This window comes from Cynoglossus semilaevis, chromosome 7, assembly GCF_000523025.1.
Source record: "Cynoglossus semilaevis isolate Cse_v1.0 chromosome 7, Cse_v1.0, whole genome shotgun sequence".
In the NCBI taxonomy this organism is placed as follows: Eukaryota; Metazoa; Chordata; class Actinopteri; order Pleuronectiformes; family Cynoglossidae; genus Cynoglossus; species Cynoglossus semilaevis.
The window spans coordinates 2386045-2403509 of NC_024313.1; the positions used below are offsets into that span (position 1 = coordinate 2386045).

Sequence of the window (17465 nt, forward strand, 5' to 3'; positions counted from 1 at the left end):
AACATTTGCATACAAAACGACATAACCCGTTAACCTAAATACAGCTTTGATAAATGACAGAGCTCAAAATGACCCAGTTTTCACAAACAGAGAAAAACAGCAGGTGGAAATTTCCTGAACAGCCTCTCAGTGCATTACTGCACTCACTAACTCTAACTAACACTTGAAATAACAAAGGTAATATATATATATATATATATATATATATATATATAAACATTTGCTGTGTATTTTCTAAATACTGCACCAGTGTCAACACTTGCAGAAAACACACATCCAAACTGTAGTGTTCAGACCCTTGACTTCAGCCTGTAGATCTAACCAGTGGTTTGACTGAAGCTGAAGCAGCCAGGGCTGGTAATCCTCTCTTCCTGCCCTGTGAGACTCTAATCTGGTTTCATCTGTTACTCTGACCTGTGGCCAAGATCTGAAGCCGATTAGTATGAAGGTTCCTCAGCCTTCAGTCATCAGCAACAGGGTCAAAAAACAAAAGCAGAAGCCTCAAAGAGGAAAAGGATGGAAAATGAAAAAAATAATAATAATAAAAAAAAAATTTAAAAGTCTCCTCCCCTGATAAATAAAATGGAGTGCAGATCTATGTTACTGTTAGTTTGCTCCATATGAATAATTATATTAACATAACATTATCTTTATACTATCTTTACACAGCCAACAGATCATAATATGATTTGTTTTTAATTTGAAAGTATCACAAATTAATTAAAAGTGTAATATTTAACTAATGTTATAATTTTGACAATTAATTAGTGACTTAATGTACTGGAAGAATCGCGGGTTTAAGTGTTGTCTCTTGTGCATTTTTAGGTTGACCTAATTTTTTTTCATTTCATTTTCTGAAGAATTTCGACGTCATAGGTCAAAAAAAAAAGCACAACCGACTGCACTGTACAAGTGTTTGACAATCGTCGTGACAGATATAAACGCAGCATTTGAGTTGTAGCATGTAGCGAACATAGCTGCTATAGCTACACCTTTTAAACGGCAGCAAAGTAATTAATGGTTGAGACGTTACCTGTTTTAAGTCAGTATTATTATTTCATTCCTGTTCCACAAGGGTAGGGTAGCGGAGTGACACATTTTATGATAAGATTTTATTAAGATATGCGGTCGGTTGTTTGGTTTTAGCTCCGCCAACAACAAGTTCCGGCCAAAGGTTTGCTACTGCTCAACAACAATTGGATGTTGATGAGTGCAATTGCACTTTCCAGACGACAGAGGGCATACCATGCAGAAAACATCAACATAAGCGGACGTGGTAGAAGGCCATGACACGATCGAGTGTCTAATCACGTCTGTTACGTATGGCCATATTTGTCATCAACAACCAATCGTCGATGCGCAATGGCACATCATATTCTGTTTGAAAATTTAAATCGCACATAAACAACCAATCGTCGATGCGCAATGGCACATCATAATCTGTTTGAAATTTAAATCGCACACAACAACCAATCATCGATGCGCAATGGCACATCATCTGTTGTTTACAATTTAAATTGCACATCAATTGCAATTGCTCTCTTTCGTCAGCAGAGGGCAGACAAACCTCTGGCCGGAAGTTGTTGTTGGCGGAGCTGAAGCCAAACAACCGACTGCACTCTTAAAATCTTATAAAATGTGTCACTCCGCTAACCTACCCTTGTGGAACATGAACGAAATAGATATCTTTCGATAGAAGAAAAACGAAATACAACGTTAAAATAATGATGTATTGATTCAAAATAAGTTTATATCTGAACATTTATTAATATCGCTACTGTTTAATATCCGCGTAGCTAAAACAGCTTCGCTACCATCCAGCTTGAATGCTGCGTTTTTATCTGTCATGACGATTGTCAAACACTTGTAGAGTGCAGTCGGCTGTGCGCGTTTCTGCAATGTCGCCAGAAGACGGCGACATTATGCAGAAAATAAAACTAAAAAAATTAAACAATAAGACCGGCTTATTTGGTCAAAATGGAGGAACAATACTGGGCTCTGAATATGTGGATGTTTTTTGCTGCCAAACAACAGCAATAATAATAAAATTATTATTAAAACGATTACTATCATTAATTATGAAGTCAACTGGGTGTTTTCTAGGCTACCGATTAAACATTGTATTCATATACGTTGTAGTATTAATTGTACTAATACATATACTAATACATATGGCCGTATTTGTCATCAGCAACCAATCGGCGATGGGCAATGGCACATCAGCGGTCGGTTGTTTGGTTTTAGCTCCGCCAACAACAAGTTCCGGCCAAAGGTTTGCTACTGCTCAACAACAATTGGATGTTGATGAGTGCAATTGCACTTTCCAGACGGCAGAGGGCATACCATGCAGAAAACATCAACATAAGCGGACGTGGTAGAAGGCCCTGCCACGATTGAGTGTCTTATCACGTCTGTTCTGCTGCTGGAACATTCACAATAACGCACTCCATGCACCAAGCATCTCGACACCTACACGCGACACTAAACACAGCCGAGCAGATCTGCGGGGTGAGACCAGCCTGTCACCCCCCTTTTGACAGCCCACGCTGGCGAGTCAAAAGATGGTTTTAGACTGTGTCCTGCTACCTCCTCTCAGCTCCTACTCCAAGCATTGAAAAAGCTGCAGGTCTTTAGAGTAAAGTAAAGACAAACATTTGCTATTAAAAAGATATTATTTTTAACACAGTGAAGCTACTTAGAGCTTCCAGAGATAGTGGTTGATTGCGGGAGAAACAGAACTCCTGTTGACCTAACGGATTCTGTGATTCATTGTCAAGTGAAAACACTTGATGAACACAAAGGTAACGCTGACAGCGGTAGCCTGCGTCACTCAGTCCACCCCCACATCACTCTGCATCATGTCACAGTCAATGTGACCCACTTTCTTGGGCCAATCCCTCGTCAACTCCTGCTCCACTCCCTGTTTCACTCACGGTGTTTCCTTTCTGCAGAAAAACCGGCGAACCCGTCAGTCACGGTGTTAGATGGTTAAAAAAACATGACTTCATAAGGAGTGTCATGAAGTCAACTGGGTGTTTTCTAGGCTACTGATTAGACCCTGTTTTTTTTTAATATCTGTTGTATTATTTATTGTCCTAATTCTCTGACTCAGATTGCATGTGGTTTCAATAAATATATTTCCTATATATTTTTCCTGTCTGTCACACCCTGTCATGTTTCAACTCCCTGCGTGGGCAGTGTGAGTGAGTGTGAGTTTATGGCAGGTTAAAACAGGGCACACTTTAAGAAACAAAAACACAATAAGGCCTGATGGGTAAGGGCCGAGGCAAAACTAGGTTAGCTAATTATTAGTCACTGAGTGACAGGGGCGGGAAAGTGGTCAGCGGCAGAGCAGCCTCCGTGATGTGAAACATGGAAACAGCTTGAGTGAAATATAGCAGTAACTATAAACAAATATAACAGAACTCTGCTTTTATTATTCCAGGCTCTGACTTTTTTTTCATCTCCCGTGCACAGCAGTATGCCAGTGTTTTCAGCACAAAGACATGGATATTGTGTGAGTGTGACTGAGTGCCCATGAGCCGCTGTTGTACAACAGGGAGTGCCTGTTACACTGCTGTCTGAGCTGTGTGCAAGCAGGAACCAGGGAGTGGGAGCGAGTGTTTGTGCGAGAGGGGATTTCTTTAGGCAAAAAAAAAAAAATTAAAAAAAACATTGTGTGCGTGTGTGTGTGTGTAAGGCAGGAGGCTAGGTCAATTACCTCAAGATGTTGAAGAAAGAACAGACACAGTCTGAACAGTCACTCTCGCTCTCATTTCTCTGCACAAAGACACCCAGTACAGTAAGTTCCAAGAAATCTGACCTCATTCTCCACAGATCTTTTTTTTTTTGCATACAATAACATCTCCATTACAAACCACATTTTAAAGTTTGGAGAGGATATTACATTTATACTGGAATGGAGACTCTGTAGCTGGAGGCCCTGCTGCCTTATGTCAGGGCAGCAGGAGATAGTTTGCGTTTGAGTCAGGTTTGAAGCTGTGTTTCATTCAATGAGCGCCGTATTATGTAATCTTCTCATTGTTAGTCAAGTCAACTGTTTACTTTGACAAAGACAGACACTGTACAACAGCACGTTAGAGCAGGTTGGTCTATCTGACAGGCCAACAACCTAACATTAACCCAAAGAAATGTACAGCGGTCCCTCGTGAAAAACCACGATAATTATTATTTAAGTTTATATTAACCCTTTACAAACCCTGTAGGAGATATGTGTGTTCCAAAATGTCTTTTCATTTATTTTCTCTTACTATACTATTTTTCTTACTATTTGTTTTTCTTCTTAGGCTAAAAAAAAGTATCACAAAATAATAAAAATACTGCAAAAAATCCACAATACAATAATACATTTAAATAAATAAAAAATCTACAATAAACCGCAACGCAGCGAGGGACGATTCTATGTTCTTCCTGGGTTCATGGTGGTCGACGCCCAAAGATTGTCCTTTAGAAAAATGCTACACAATTTCTCATTTTCCCACAGTGTTAGACAGAGCACAAATATCAAACCAAAATTGTCTCTGACCAGAACATTAAGTTTAAATTGTATCAGTGACTGCATGTGGTTTTGGGGCAATTTCCAGGTGAAGCCACAACAATGGACTAAGTTGTGGCTCCAGAGTCAACTATTGAAGGTTTGACCTTTGATTAGTCATTACTATAATCAGCACACAGATGCTTAAAAAAATGAGGTGGAGGAATAAGTGCTCTTTGATAAGTTGTAGATGTGTTTTCCTTTGCTGCTGATTTACCACAAGTACTGAGAAATGACAAGAGATTACCACAGAAAAATCCATTCTTTTAATCCTTGGCCTGTGATGTCAGGAAAATACTGCTTGATTTCAAACAAATGACTACCCTTCTAAACCATAAGTGCTGTGGCCGGTCCAGGCTGAAAAGGTCGACACAATTACGTTTCCCACATCGCTGCACTTGGCACCAAGTGTCAGAATCAAATACAGTGTCCCATGAAAAGCCGTCGATTGAAGCCCAAACTGACGACCTACGAATCGCCAAAACCCTGGTGGTCAACACTGAGCACAGCTTTTGGAATGAAGCTCAAAACGAATGTGGAAACGCAGCCATCACTGGCTGGAAAAAAAAGTCACAGAAACCACTGGTGCTGGACACTGACTCAGAGACTCAAGTATGAAATACTTTCTCCTACTAAGTACTTTAAGTACTTATATATGATTATATCGACATTTAAAAAATAAATAAAAGTAGTAGTAATAGTAGTATATTTTTTTTTTCTAATTTTCTTCTCAGTAGCTTTTCCACAACTTTTATCTACATTTCCTGCTCTCAGCGTCAAAGTAAATTAATCTGATAATCCTGGTTACACAAAAAGGTCCTGACGGAGAATCGTTACTGAATTAATTCCAATTCTCCCAATACGCCACAAGTTACACGTTTAATGAAGCCCCCAGTAGAGTGGTGGTCATATGGGGCTCTTTAATGTAACGCGTGTCTATTGAGTTGAAATTAAAGACCACTCCAGATCTCTTATGGTCACGTATCGATTTGTCCGTCCAAATCCTTAGCGCGAGGGAGGAGGCGAGAGGACGGGGGGGAGGGGACGGAGAGGATTAGTTTATTTATAGTTATTCCAGCAGGCAGCAACACAGACGTGTCCTGCTGCCATTACACATCCACACCAGCAGCAGAGTGTTGCTGCCTGTCCATTCAACTCTTCATCATCATCATCATCATCGTCCCTGCAGGTCCAGTCAACGTGTTCATGTGTCGAATCAGAGCGCAGCAGTGATTTCAAAGTAAGAGTCTGGGATGAAGGCTGGTTCAAACTGTCAGTACTGCATGTTACCTGGCGTGAGGCGAGACGCACGGTTTGTTTGTCTTCAAAGATGATGAGGCCACGTCTAAGGCCGGTGCCCCGTGACCTTAATCTTTTGATTAGGCTGGAAGGATGGCAATCTGGCAGCTGGTTGGGTTAAATCTTCTGAAATCAAAGCTGCTGGGATTTATTTTGGCCAACGCTGTTAATTACTGACCATGTGTCCATGTATTAAATAGATTAACAGCCTTTGGACGAGAACTGCATCTGAGCCGCGGTCATGAACCAATCAGTGCACCAGCAGGTTACAAACTATGGCCACATCATTTTTAAATCATGCATTACTGATGCATTTCAAGATTTTTTTTTTTTTAAGATTTTACTGGATGGTCCACCTGTCAATCACAAGCAATGTATGAACTTTTTCAGGGTTGCCAGTGAGAAGTCTTTCATGGAAAATGACTGTCTTCTTCTCTGCTTCCATTTACACACATTTATTTTATACACCATCAGTATACTTAAGGTCTTTTTCTGGGTCTTTAATGCTGCCAACAGTTCATTTCTAATGGAAAGTCTTAGACTGAGACTGAACTCACCGCAGGCTGTGCTCCAACACCAAAGAGAAAATCTTCCTCCTGTCTCATGGAGTGACCGTGGCTGCTGACCCTAAATATCTAGGGTCAGCAGTCGCGACTACATTCCTCTAAATCAGTGGAGCAGACAGGATTTACAACCTGACACAGAGCAGCATGTGGCTGTTAGGTCTTTGACTTTTGGACCCTTTTTACAGCAATAATAAGTATCAAGTTAAGTTAAAAAACATTTCAGCTTCATGTAGAGAAAATGGGTAAAATGTAAGACAAACAGCAGTTTAGCTAATGCATGTGATAAAGCGCACGTACACAGACCCGACAGTGCCTAGAAAAGGCTTTCGCAGCAGAGGTTTAAGAGACGGCTGGCTTTACCTCACACAGCCTACAACAAACCACAGTGAGTAAACAAACACCAGAGAGCACTGTGGGTAGGAAGCTTCCCGCCCAAAGCTCACGGCCCTCTTTAACCTCATTCCTCTCCACGTTACCACGGTTTCGCCGCCACAAACCCAATGGTTGTCTCATTTGCATACATCTGCATACCTCGCCGTCCTTTTAAACACTGGCCTGACTGACTGCTGCGCTGGCGACGTCTCAGGTTATGTAAGTGCAGCACAACAGCCAGTGATTAGACGGTGAACGTACGACCTCCGGAGCCCTTCATTACGGGTCTGTAAATTCCTCCTGCAGCACAGGTTCGGACACATCTGAGGGTCTTTCAACAATGTGGAAAATACGTTTTTTTCCTCCTTTCCGATGACGTCACACAATGATTTCATTTCCCTTACATAAGTTATAGACATGCCAGATGTAATTCCAGTACTAATGAGTAGGACTAGGAGACCAGGCATGAGTCAACATGTGGCGCTGCTATATAATCCAAACGCTGAGATAATCTTGTTGCCCCGGTGCTTTCACTGCTATATGAAAACAAGGCGTTGCTTGTGCCAGCATGTAGGAAATCCCACCAAAAATATGGCATGTTGTTGGGATAACTGTGTGATGTTTGTCGCTTGAGAAGTTGTCAAAGCTCTTAAAAAAAAAAAACAAAGAAACAAAAGCTTCTTTATCTGCTGGTATTGTCTGCACAATCACCAACTATTTACAAGTGCGCTTAAAGGATTTCTGAAGAGCTATTAGCAAAACAATTGCAGCAAAGTGAACGCGGTATTACGTAAGTCCACACAAATGGACTTGATGAGTCTTGCGATCATCGCTCGACGGCAGAGATTTGAGATGCGGTGAGGCTAAGCAGAGGTGACAGCTCTTATAAACTGCAGTGGTCATGGGAAGAGGCCTTCGGAAAAGGAGCGGGGAGACCTACAGTAGGGACACCACGGATACTGTGCAGACGGACCGACACAGGCATAATGACCAGGGGAATTCTATTATGTCCCATTATTAATGCGAAGCACCGGCTGCATCCAAGACTCCTGTGAAGAGGAAAACTCAGCTAGCCAGGAGTCATTATCCACTCCACTGCACTCCACTGTGTTCCTCCGGCTTATTTTTCAACTCACAATCACTTTGACCTCCCGCCGAGGAACAGCCTCCGTGCCAAACTCTCAGACATCCTCCGTTCTGTCCGGCTGAAACATATTCAAGTAGGGACAGCGAGCCAAAAGTGCCCTCACATCCACAGGGACGGGCTATTTTTACACCACCGTCGCCATAAAATCTTAAGGAGAAGTCATACATTAGTTCATGAAGTGTCTGCACACACAGACACTGCTGGGGAAAAAAAAGATCAATTACATTTAGAAAGAGTTAGGTGTATGCTAATTCCAGGGATTTTTTTTTTTTTTTTGTGCAGGAAAACACTGTACAAGCTCAGACAAGCAAACGTTTAGGCCACTGTTTCTGTTGCCTGCCGAGACGAACCGCCCAGAAAAACAAATCTCTTTGCACGACTCCCTGTCAGTGGTCAACAAGCATTCCCAAGGAGTCCGTTCTAATTGTGTCTGATGTGTTTGTGATGATTGTCTTTTGCCAAGTTTGGATTTTCTAGCCCCCGTTGGAGACAAAGAACCATTAACACACACACTATTTGCCTTTTGAATGAAAGTTTAAATAAATTACTACTAAACCACTAACTTTTTTATTGCAATGTACCAGTATAAGATGTTTTATTTTCTGGAAATGACTCTGGAAATGAAACGACTCAATCTACGCAGCGACGTACTCTGTTTACTGCTCACTTAATTAAGAAAAAAATATGCACAGACAATGTTAATTGGTTGGATATTATTTTCAAAAATAGCCCACTTTGATGTAAGCGCATGATTTATACTTTATTCACTATGAAATTAGTATGGAATTGGGACAATGCTCAAAGCATGATTTAAAAAAAAACACACAGATGCACACATTCACTTTGTTCATCCAGTGTTGGTGCAATCCGATCAATAAAAAGACCCAACCTGGCTCCAATCAGACGGCAGTGATTAATCACACCAGTTAACATCTATGGCAATTTGCAGCTAATGAACGGCTTCATTAAGCCTCACTGCTCCACAAACCGAGCCTTTAGGTGATAATGATATTAACAACTGCTGCCTGTGTCAAACACATTTACATTTTAAGGGCCATGCATTGGATCACAGATGGAGTACACAGAACGAACATCATTACATACTTCACTGTAGTATTTCCATCTAAAACCCACCTCTGACTTTGTAGCCGTTAGTTTATTAGCGTAGCTTGCCCTGGAGCGACTGCGCAAGCGGACACACACGCACACATGCAGTATACAGAGGGAAGAGTCACGAGAACAAATTCCATTAGCGAGTGAGACCAGGGGTTTACGGCCAGATGGTTAACCTGCCCTGAATCGACGATCGCGATGGAGACTCCATCTCGCACGCACGTTCACTCACACATGTATAAATACCTCATAAAACCTAATGGAAAGTCATCAAGCGGTAATTTTATTACAGGAGACCTCCCTGACACCCCATCATCTGCTCATCAAGTCAGGCTTTCTCACTTTATGATGCATGGCCGTCATTTACACAGCAGGGCGGTTGCAGAGGCTGTTGGGTTGGATACGTCTTCTGACAGGAGCTCATCAATCTCTCAACCGCTGCCTTTGAGGGAGGGTTGGGGGGGGGGCTTTTTTGGTGTCTGTGTCTCATAAATGAAATGCAAAACAGCAGAATGTGTTCCTGAGCGATAAAAATCAAACTGTTTCTGACTGGAAAATGAGAAACCGCAGCGGCAGGAGCTGACGTTATGCCACCGGAGTCCAAAAGCTACTGAACTGGAGCATGTGGTTGATGAAAATATTTTCAGTATTATAGGACAGGGATAATTTTCTGTGATAAATCCCCCGGCATCTAACCTCTGTGCAACCAATGTCTTGAATATGAAATTGCTAAATCATGCAAAATTCTGCTGGTAAAGCACAACAGCTACACCAGGCTGCAACGTTCAGCAGTTTGACTGGATAAATGACTCCAGCAAATGTTGAGCAGTGAACGTGAGGGCAAGATAGCTCAGACCTGTTTTTTTTTTTTGCTGTTGGGTGGGATACGTCTTCGGACAGGAGCTCATCAATCTCTCAACCGCTGCCTTTGAGGGAGGGTTGGGGGGGGGGCTTTTTTGGTGTCTGTGTCTCATAAATGAAATGCAAAACAGCAGAATGTGTTCCTGAGCGATAAAAATCAAACTGTTTCTGACTGGAAAATGAGAAACCGCAGCGGCAGGAGCTGACGTTATGCCACCGGAGTCCAAAAGCTACTGAACTGGAGCATGTGGTTGATGAAAATATTTTCAGTATTATAGGACAGGGATAATTTTCTGTGATAAATCCCCCGGCATCTAACCTCTGTGCAACCAATGTCTTGAATATGAAATTGCTAAATCATGCAAAATTCTGCTGGTAAAGCACAACAGCTACACCAGGCTGCAACGTTCAGCAGTTTGACTGGATAAATGACTCCAGCAAATGTTGAGCAGTGAACGTGAGGGCAAGATAGCTCAGACCTGTTTTTTTTTTTTTTAAGCTGAAGCAAGAGTCCCCACTGTAGAAATGTCACAAAGGCAGAATGTTTTCATTTACTGCTAATTAATTTGACTAAGATTAAAAGAAGCTGTTTAAATGCCTGCATTACCTCCAACACCGTAAGACATCAAGGTCATGTCGACGGCATAACAACAAGACGGCACAGATGGGTCTGACCCCGCTGAGACTCTTGGGTCCACGGCACAGACAGCTGTCCAGGCACTTAAAGACCCTGTGGTCCCTCCGACTCCGTGGACCTCACTGACAAAGAGAGGTCAACGGGTAGATAAGTGACACAAACTGTTGGAGAGTGTGAGGAGGACAACGGTTCCAAAGAAGCTGCATGAAACCAGTGATTTTCTTGCTTTCTCACATTTCCCTAATGCATATCCCAGACTCTACTGTAGATCTTGTGATTTACAGTGACTGTCTCAATTATTTCTGACAGCAAAGAGCCTCTCTCTCTGTCTCAGAACAAGAACTCTAAATCAAACATCCACTCAGGTTTTCTGTCCATGCGTTGAGTCCCAGGAGAACACAATAGCCAGTGCTCACAGACACTCGTACCTGATTTATGTAACCGATTCACTGTTATTATGACATGATGATGGTGTGCTCACTTTTCCTTACGTCCAAGTTTCTGTCGTCGTGCTGTCCTGGTTGACATGTGCAGGAAATTTAAAGGAATGTCAGGGACACACCCGAGAGCTATTAACAACTGCACCGAAGCAATAAAAAGACAACCGTCAGTGTTCCAAAAGTCGAGCTCATAACTCTTTGTAAATAAGTTAGCTTCTGATTACCGCCGACGCGCTTTATGGTAGCAAAACATTCAGCAACTGGAGACTGTCACAATCTGGATCAAATGAAGAGCTTACCTGGTTAACCAATAGTTAATGGTAAGTACAAACCAAATAAGGTGCTTTAGTACTCTCTGTTTCCAGAAAGTACTGAGCAACATCAGTTGATCCATATCTTCTCTTATTGTTGCTCAAAAATCACATCCGTTTCCACCTGTTCTTGTCCATTTCACTTCATCTCTCTTCATTTGTTTTTGCTCAACTCTCAGCTATCGCTCTTCCCTTTCGCTCTTGTTCTGCTCTATCCCATCACTTGCAGATGACTGCAGAACCCCCCCCCCCTCTAATTCAATGTAAACACAACAGGACTTTATCTGCTGCTTTTGATTTCACACAGCTTAGCAGGAGTTCTGTGACGTGTCTCCCAGCACTTTCCAACTGGTCAACAGCTAACTCCGACATGGAAACTGCTCAGTATATACATTTCATCACGTCCCACATTGTACAAATAAAGCATGTGGCCTGGATGAGAGGGAAAATACTAATTGATAACACATGACACAGCCTCCCTCTCTCTTTCTCCTCACTCGCTCTTCATTCTTTTCCATTTTGCTTAAGTTAATGACCACATTCATGTATTTACGATATAATACGATGCTTGGACAAACACAGAGCCAACATAACACGCAAATACCTATAAAGATAGCTCGATAAGCCACATCACATGATACAAAAAAAAAACAAACAAACACAAGAGCTTGGTATCCTAGCAACAAGCACGGAGAATTAGCTGCTCTACAGTATCCTACGCTGCTTGTGGACCTTCAACCCTACATCTGTTTTTTTTTTTCTCAGGTCTTTTTTAACAACACAGCAGTCGTACTTTTCATAACTGCTCGATCCTTTTGTTTCCTGTTAAGATACCTTGCTGCACTACCACTGATAAGAGTGGCTAACCAAGTGATTGACCCTTGAATCTCAGAGTACCTTGGCAGAGCCAAGGAAGGTAAGAAGAACAAGGAGGAGATAACGGCTTCTGACACTAAGATCAAGAAAATAGAGATGGGCAGAAAAGCGAGATACCCACAGGGCAAATGTCAAATGTTCTTCAAATGTCACATAAGACCAGGCTTTTTCTGCATTTCTTCTGGCACGTAGCTTGGCAGTTATTGAGCATCACTGATGCAAAACCGCCATGTGGAGTTGTCAAAAGGTCTGACTTTAACTTTTAGGCTGCACCACTTAAACATAAAGGCTTTAAGGTTCTAAACTGAGACGTCCAGGACTCGGGGTTATGAGGTTGCACGCTGCTTAATGAGAAACAGTGAAGTGTTGATGCCTGACTCAAAAAGTGCTGATGCCAAACTCTCCTAAAAACAGCAGCGGAAAAGAAAAAAAGAAACGTCAGACTCGTGGTACCAAGGGGTGCAGATGGAAGAAAGAGAGAGGAGAGAAACTGGCTGCTTATAATTGGCTGTCAGATGTATCTTCTCTCCCTGCCTGTGAGTGAGAAATATGCCATGTGAAGCTACAGCGGCACCAACACGCCTCTGTATACACAGACAGAGGCTAACTGCAACAGAAAATAATCTTCTTTTTTTTTCAACTCTGCAAACTAGAATTTAAAGCATCATACAAATAATCTGACAATATTTGTCCAACTCACAGCTAATGCTGATGGACTGTAACCTCATCATCAAACAATTTCCTTTTCCCCCTGCCTGCACTTTCAACTGATTACCAGCTCCATCCTCTAAGCTCTTTATGATTGCAACCGTCATACCCCTTCAAACTGCGTAGTCAAATAAATCATGGTTTTGATCAGTTTATCATCAGGGTGTCTGGATAAGAGCTTAAGTCCTAATACATTTTTTATTGAATTTTAAAACCATTCATTTGGAGCCGGCAATCTGTCATAAAAATCACAGCGGCCACAGAGGAAAAAGAAAAAAATAATATCAACATATTACGTTTATATTTTCATTTCTTATTTTAATTGCTCATGACCTACCATCACGTCACCTGGTAATCTCCTGGTAGACCCCCATTTTTATCAGACACCATTGTTTTGTTTTTTTCACAGTTGCTCAATTACATCTACCGCTACACAAGAATAATTAATCACAACAAGCCGCCACGCACTAACATTTAATTCGACCGATCTCCTGTCATGTCAGTATTTCAACCACTGCTTTCTTTCTAAGATAAATTTAGCATTGAGAATAGCTGAGTGGTTACATGAAACCAACCAACCAAAAAAAAAAAAAACATCACCCTGAGAATGAAGCAATTGCAACGAGGCTGTGCAATTTATTCCAGATGCTCCAGATGACCGTCAGTGCTCAACATGATCTCATTCATTCTGAAAGCACCGCAGCCAGCTAAACATTTCTGCAGGCGCTCCAGTTATGCAAAGTTATAAGTAGGACTGTGGAGTGGTTGTCATTAGGCTCCACATTTTTTAGGATGGGAAAATGAAACAGGGTTTCCAGTCAGCTGAAAGTGACACTCAGACAAAAAAGTCATTGTAAAGAAACATTTCTGTTGGTCTTTAAACAGACACGTAGGTCGGTCGTATTTGAAGGGCTTAGACAAAACAAACAGTAACTCTTAATCTGCAAGTTTAGAGAGAGGTGACCGTGCCGTTTAAATAAGAGAAAGAAGGAAACATCTGCTGACTCCAGTCTCCAATGTCACCGTAAACCAAACGCAAAGAGCTGACAGGCCAGAAAATCTAGATGAACACCTTGTTTCTCCCAGGCCACGAGGACAGCTGATGAAGAGGCATTCTGTCTGCAAGTTGCTGACTTTTGACAACACGGGAGCATTACACTGTCATAGGGGTCATGGAGGATGTGGCATTGACAATACTGAATTTGCTGATGAGTGAATTTCTGGAGCAGCCTCCTGATTCATATTGGTCACCCTCTGGTGTCTGTCCTTTGAGCGCTCGTCCTGGGAGCGCAGTGCCTCCCAATAAAGTTAACATCCGTCCATTGAGGATGAGCTGACAATAGAGGAGAGAACAAGTGGACATTCCTTTGCATTGGCCTATTCACTGCAGCCAAGCAACAATGAGGAAGGCATTCCTACAAGTGAAGGACGGACAATGTAAAGAACAACATGCTACCACGACTGGGGATAAATACAAGACGGAATATAAAACAGACTGATACGTTATGGGTGTAGTACACTCATAGGGAAATAACAGGTACTCTTTAAATAATATTAGGAGGGCAAATCCTGTGTTGAGACTGCCATCTTGGATCACCATGGTTACGCATTTGCATGTTTGCTGCGTTTTTTTCTGAAGTGCCACTTTAGATTATAATCTACATCTAGATTATGTCTAGTCCACTTTGGTAACAGCGACTCTTTATTATTATTTTGTTTAGTCTAAAGAAAAATGTATTTATTTTATTAGTCTGTACCTAACTACTAACTACTAAAGTGTAAATAACGGCAAATACACACACACAGATGTCCACGAAAAACAGCCATACACACAGTTGACCTCCAACCGGCTGGCATCACTCTGACTATTGGTCAGCCAGCACAGAGAGGGCGACCAGGTCAGAATCCACCCCCATCCCCCTCCTCTTTACTTGCCTCCGCTTCAGTGACTCTTAGACTAAAGCATGTCCACCATTGCCCCAATGATCGTTGCTGTTGCCTTGGCAACAACCCAGCCCAGCCCCTCCAACAGCCAGTTAGCCAGTGAAAAGAAAAGAGGAGACAGACAAACACGGGGGAGTTTAAGGATGCTGAACTTTACTGCAACTATCGTCATTTAAAACTGCATATAAAAACTTTCTGAACGGAAAAAAAAGAATCTGTAAAAACATGTTTTTGTAAAAAAAAATGTTTTGTTATTTGTTATTACTGTAACAACGGACAACTCACGCTGACTCAGTAACCCCATTGTGTCGTCTGAGTGCAGTCTTGATGGGAATAAATCGGCAGAGCAACCACTGCAGGTGGATCGTGACAAAAGGCCCCGACATTTATTCTCTTCAGTAGAAGATGAGGTAAAAGTTCAAACCGGGGACAAGGAAACATCCGCGTCTCCATCTGCCTGTTGAATGCCTGCTGTGTCACAACCAGGAGGGAGAGAGAGAGAAAGAGAGAGAGAGACCCAGTTTCTTCTTTGTTTATCCAGGAATGTGGGACACACTGACTGGCCGGCTTTTTATTCACTGGGCTGCTTTCTCTCAGCCTCTAAAGTATTTTTTTTTAGTCCATTATCTGCATTTCCAGCTGACCCCACCACAGCCCAGCGAGTATGATAAGCAGCACAGGACAAACAAGTACTACTATCAAAGTACCTGCAACTCTCGGTACACTTCTCAGTGAACTTTATTTTATCGAAGCTGTGCTATTTGATCCTTAAGAACGTTCACATGTGCACACCATGGAGGTACAAATATAACCTTGGCTGCAAAAGTGCAAGTATGAATCTTAGAAAACAGAAGCAGGATTTCACGAGTGAGCAAACAGGATATTCGTGACAAAAACATCCTATTCCTGCTAAGACGCCCTTTTTGCCTCGCAGACATGTCCCACGGTGACACGAAACGACAGCCAAAGAGGAAACCACCATTGTGCTGTTGCTCCACCAGTTTCCCTTAACACAGGGAGCTGTAGTGGTGAGCTGCGGTCAAATGAACAACCTTCATTTAATAGTGAAAAATAAATAAATAAAAAGGCTGAAGAATTAAATTTGACAATTAAGAATTATTTTCGCAGTATTTCTTTAAGCTAAAAAAAATGTAATCTTAAAACTGTTAATTCACAAAATAGCTAAATGTTCCTGTCACGTATGTGACTACCAAGACACTGACTAATTTGTATTAGCATGACAGAACAAACGCAGACAACGGTGGTTCACTTGGAAGGCTGGTTCTTTGGTTCCAGTGAAAGCTTTTAGGTCACGTCACACCCCACGGGTAAAGGAAACAGAAACCAAGGAGACAAGTGAGTCAGACAGATATAACCTGTACTTGGAGTGGAGGAATTCACATTCCCTGTAGCGCTGAGTGTGATACACACCCACACAGGTCAAGTGTTTCCGAGTTAGACGCAAGTTCCGAGTGATTAAATCAGGACTTATTTGAACCTGAACTAGTTCTAACCAGTTGCCTGACCACTTACTGTCTCAACAAACAAAAAAATACACTTTTCAGAAACACCAGGACAAACGCACGAGGCCCTCGCTGTGAAGTAACATGCCATCTCGCATTAATACATTAAGCTGAAGCCATGAGTCCTAATCTCGTGCGAGGCACTAAACCTATCCAACTGGTTTCTGGGAGCCAATGGCAGCTGAGTAGACTGAAAGTCTGGCTCTGCTTTTGCAAATATACTGCTTGATTCTTGTAGTGTGTATAGCTTTTGTAGCTTTTTAGCATCATTGTCAGCTGTCAATATTAACTGTGCCTACTTCAAGATTTTATTAGCCATTACAAAAATAAATATGAAGCACAAAGTAAACAACTGAGCCTCTAGGGCTGCACAAATCTGTATAAACTGTCAATATGTCAATAAAATGTACCCAGTAATTGGGATTCAGTGAGTGAGCTCTTTCAGGACGTATTTTTAACAGTAAATGTCACATAAAAGCAGTCCACTGAAATGTGTTTCACATGTTCACTTTTAGTATATTATTATATTTATATAATAAGTCATTATCAAAGAGAACATGGAAATCGTCAAAACATTTTCAAATTTAGTTTACAACTTGTGTCTAACAGTCGCGCTCCAGTGAGGACAGAGTTACAGTGGGGGGAAAGTAACCTGTTGCACATTAAGAGGCCATACAAATGAAAAGCCGTTCATGCCAGCCTGCATGCTATGTTTTGCTCAGCAGCATTAAAGACCTCACTCTCTTTGATAATGAGACCCATTGTTGCTTCAAAGCCACTCTGCAGCTAAAAGGCCAGTGATCAGTGGTGTGAGGGTCCATCTGAAGTCAGCAAGCATTATCACAGAGAGGTTCTTAATCAGTGCATCTGGACACTGTCAAAGAAGCACTTTGCAGCCTGGCTTGGCCACTCCGTCTTAATCTCATAAGGCTTTACTCCGTCTGCGTCACACTATAGGGGCTCCTAATGCAGGCTCTCTGCGACAGCATCATATTTCACACGGTCTTTGATTGGAATTGGTTTTCAGACCACCAGTGGAAATCACTGAAGTCACTGTTTAAAGTAATGAAACACAACACTGTCCGAAGAGGACTCAGATGCTCTGTCTTTTGA

The 17465-nt window shown here is 41.9% G+C and overlaps 1 protein-coding gene and 1 long non-coding RNA gene across 4 annotated transcripts in view; both read right to left on the reverse strand.

The window, feature by feature from the left end:
• ccdc85cb (coiled-coil domain containing 85C, b) overlaps positions 1 to 17465 on the reverse strand; it is a 33471-nt gene that overhangs the window by 12493 nt on the left and 3513 nt on the right. The window lies entirely within an intron of this gene.
• Positions 3072 to 12342, reverse strand: LOC112487246 (uncharacterized). The gene is made up of 2 exons (XR_003050170.1): positions 10393 to 12342; positions 3072 to 9908 (listed from the first exon to the last, which is right to left on the reverse strand). It is a non-coding gene; the product is annotated as an uncharacterized LOC112487246 (long non-coding RNA).